The following is a 4131-nucleotide window of genomic DNA, read 5'->3' as shown; positions in this document are numbered from 1 at the left end:
TTGGCAACTGAGCTGAGCATCTTAAAACATATGTCTTATTATATGCATTGTTGTCAGGTCTAAAAGTTACTTTTTCTCTTAGAGTTTTTTATACCTACCTAATAATATTATTATAATTATTACATTATATTATATTATATTATAATAATTATACTATCATTTTTTAAAAAGGAATTTCTTTTTTTAAGCAATGATACTATTGTATAAAACTGGTGATTTTTTCCTTCGCCATGCGACGGGGGATACAATCAATTGCCCTGTACAGTCGCTGCACTCAATTTTTTTCTGGCATCCTCTAATTTTATTTGACAACCAACGTTTTCTGACTCGTACTTTTTTTTATTTTATAACTATGAGAAAGACTGGATTGATTTGGCTAATTTTGATTTTGAAATATTTTTAAAAGTCGTGTTCTCACCATAGATATAATAACACAATAGATTAGGCCAGGTCCGAAAAATAGCCTAACGCGGAGAAGTTCGGGTCGGTGGTCTATTTATCTCTCTTTACCGGCGCTTAGCTTTCTCTCTCTAGCATATGATGGCTGCCGCCTCTGTGTAGGAAGAGCTAAAGTTCTTATGGAAATCCATTGTTGCCACATCTTCAAATATGAGAAGAGACGTCTATCAATTACTGTCAATTGTCATTGTCTGATGATCTTTGTTATGTTTGGTTATGTTGTTGACAACTTTTGATAGGATAAGGATATTTTAAACACATTTTAAAAGAAAAAGAGGACAACATAAAGTTTAGGGCAACGGCCATGCAACAGCATGAATTTTGTGAACAGTGTTGCCATATCTGTTTATAATTTAGACATATGAATTTAGACCTTGTTTAAAATGTTTTTTTTTTTATAATTTAGATGTTTATTTCATAGGTTAGTTAATTCATTTAAGTTAGTTTCTTTTTATTACTATTTAGTATTTTAGATATTTTATTAGTTACAGTTTAGAAATCTTCACATTGTTTAGTGTTTCTATTAACTATTGCCACTATTGATTTTTATATAATTTTAATGCTTTTAATATATTTTCTGATTTATATCTAATGTCCACTTTACATCAACAATAAATTGAACAAGAAATTGACAAAGTTATTCAAGGCCAAATTTAACGTGTACAAAATGTATGGTTTGTAAAAGAAAATAAAGGAATTTGATGAAATAGAACAATTGGATATGTTTTATTTTGTCAAATTTCTTTATTTTCTTTTTATTCACGGCAAAATTGGGTGTTTTGTATAAGTCAAATTTGACCTTGAATAACTTTGTCAATTTCTTGTTCAATTTATTGTTGATGTAAAGTGCACTTTACATTTGTTTTCGATTTTTAAATTATATATTGTGTTCTATTCAATTTTGAATTTTAGATGTTACAGTAAGAAATATTTTACAACATGGCAACACTGTCAGTGTTTTTAGATTACCTCAAATGTCAACTACAAATTGGTTATGTTTGGTTGCCCTAAACTTGATGTTGTCCGAAAAAGAACCTTAGTAGTTAGTAGAAAGGAAAGCAATTTTAGATTCCAACCGTATTATTACTTGTGAAATATTATCATCTAGTGGGAAAACCGCAGTGATTGTACCTTCAAACGGGCAATTTGAAAGGACAACCCCACCAAAAACCATTATAATTGTAAATTGAAATGATTGATATTACAAATGTTTGTACCTATGTAATTGTACATGTAAAGCTGAAAATTCAGGTAAATGCAAACATATAATTGGCACATTACTATATATTTTTCGATAAGTGATTACATAATGGTTTGATAAAAGAACCATTTCACTGCAACTTTGTTTATAATTCTTTTTTATTGCTTACAGGCATACCATGGAAAATTTGAAAAAATTAAGCACCACAGACATCAAACAACAGTGGGGATAATTTAAAAAACAATAATACAACATAGTCAACAATAAAGTCCTACCAGTCTGCTGATAAATGGGCTACTGATATTGTACTAAATTATGATTTAGCTCTATTTTACTCAAATAATGTTGAAGTAACTCTGTTGAAATATCTTTAGCTATGCTAAACCAAACTGGAGAAGCATGAAAAAAGCTGACGTGACTGCAAGTAACTGGGACAATTTATTGCCATTTATTTACTTATCATAAAAATAAAAGCCCAAGTTGGCCACTTAAAGTCAACCAATTGTATAATTCCAATTTTAAATAAAATACTGTACCCTTCCGTGGGAAAAAATTATGAATCAGTTGCTTTAAATATGTATGAAAAAATAAGTCTAAGTATGTATGTATGTATTATCAGTTTTATTCCAATTATATAAGTAAAAAACTTGTTTTAAAAGAATATTTTATTTCTTATAGGTACTTTTACTTGAAAAGAATATTCACACTTGACTACACTCATATTATCTGTGAATTCAGATAATATATACAGTAGAACCCTGATTATCCGTGCTATGGTTTTCTAATACTGAAGTTGCATTTTTGAGGTTTTATTAAAATAGCATCACCTTAATTCACTCGACGGAAACTCTGTAAGCCAAGAAGAGGACTCATAATGAAAGATTCATTTTTTCTATTATCTTTTTATGGTAGGTACATATGTATGTATATACGTATATATGTATTATCTTATATAAGAAATAAATTTTAATTATCCATGCCATGTCTGACCCCGAGGAGCACGGACAATCAGGGTTCTACTGTACACATAATTTAATTTTTATCATTACTAAGTATTGTTGTAAAAAGGTTAACAATACCTCAAATAATATTTATTATCAGTTCATATAAGGAAACTATTTAATAGGAATAAAGTAACTTGTACTTTGATTTTTAAAGATTTTAGCCATTGTATAGTTCTTTCAATGTTTACATTTACACTTGCTGAAGCAATTCAATTTTCTTCTCAATGCATTAATTTTTTATAAAAAAGTCTATCTACCATTATAGCATCCTCATTTGGTGTAATATGATTTTTGTTGTTCATTTGAACAAACACCTGTCCAGCAGAAACATCTGATGGGATAAAACTTGTTTAACAGCTATTAACACACCACCTCCACTGTCGAAATTAATGGATTCTTGTGTCAGGTCTTGTGTGTAGATATCGTAATTAAATAAACCAATTTCAGCATCGCTTGTATCAGGTGTTAACCATGTTTCAGTAAATATGATCACATTAAAGTAGCTGTTAGAAACATTTAGAGTCAGAGTTGTCAATTTAGTCCGAAGTCCTCTACCATTTTCAATAAAAATGGAGAGCTTGCCCAAGTCATTGTGGCTTAGAGGTTTTTTGAATTACCTTTGGGATATTATAATACCATATCGACAGGTTCTGTCCCCTGCTTCCTGAAGAGACAAAAGCTCAAATTTTATATACAGATTCAAGTACCTTCCCTTTATTAGGGGTCTGATCAATGCTGATAAAGATGGTTTTAGCATGGTCAATGTGTTTCTGTTTAAGAACTGCATGTCTGCTGTCTGAACATTTTCAGTTGAAGATAAGAACACTTTAAATGGATGGTGCCCATTTTTATTTTTATTTCCAAAGCGAGCTATTCTAATATTGTCAGAGACTTCATCCTAAACTTCGTCTTCGTCTTAGACTTCATCTAAATTTTTTTATATAAAAAACTAGTTACTCTTAATAACTGAAATATAACTCAAAAAGCAATATAGGTAACTCATTTATTTAAAATAAATGTAATTGAAGACGATAATTGCAAACATTGCAGGAAACAGGGTGATCTTGATCATATCTTTTTTGAATGTAGGCACTAAGTTTTAACAGCATTTAAACTTTTTTTATCCTAAATGTACATCTTATCCGATATCCATTTTATTGTCCTTTATTGTACCAGTATTGTATGGGATTATTATTATTGTATTGTATTAAGGATAGGATTGTATATTTGTTATTACAACTGACTGAATGACTAATGTCTATGCCATTAAGGGCGTAGGCGCAAAATTTCGGCTCTAATGCTTTTTAAATGCATTCATTTTTTTTAATTCTGAGAAAACTAATAAGTATTTTTGAAAAATTTAAGGGCAGAATGAAAGATTACGTTATTACCGAGGGCCGAAAGTCCCTGAAAACTTCCATAATGTTTATTTTAATAAGTTACAGTTGTGAAAAAAAAAACAGAAAA

The 4131-nt window shown here is 29.6% G+C and overlaps 1 long non-coding RNA gene across 1 annotated transcript; it reads left to right on the top strand.

Moving 5' to 3' along the window:
• The first annotated feature begins 898 nt into the window (after positions 1-898).
• LOC126884372 (uncharacterized) lies at positions 899-2321 on the top strand. Its single transcript, XR_007697992.1, has 2 exons — positions 899-1710; positions 1832-2321. It is a non-coding gene; the product is annotated as an uncharacterized LOC126884372 (long non-coding RNA).
• Positions 2322-4131: the final 1810 nt, after the last annotated feature.

Source organism: Diabrotica virgifera, chromosome 5, assembly GCF_917563875.1.
Source record: "Diabrotica virgifera virgifera chromosome 5, PGI_DIABVI_V3a".
Taxonomy (NCBI): Eukaryota; Metazoa; Arthropoda; class Insecta; order Coleoptera; family Chrysomelidae; genus Diabrotica; species Diabrotica virgifera.
The sequence above is the reverse complement of the archived record's forward strand: the minus strand, read 5'-3'. Positions and strand labels throughout refer to the sequence as shown.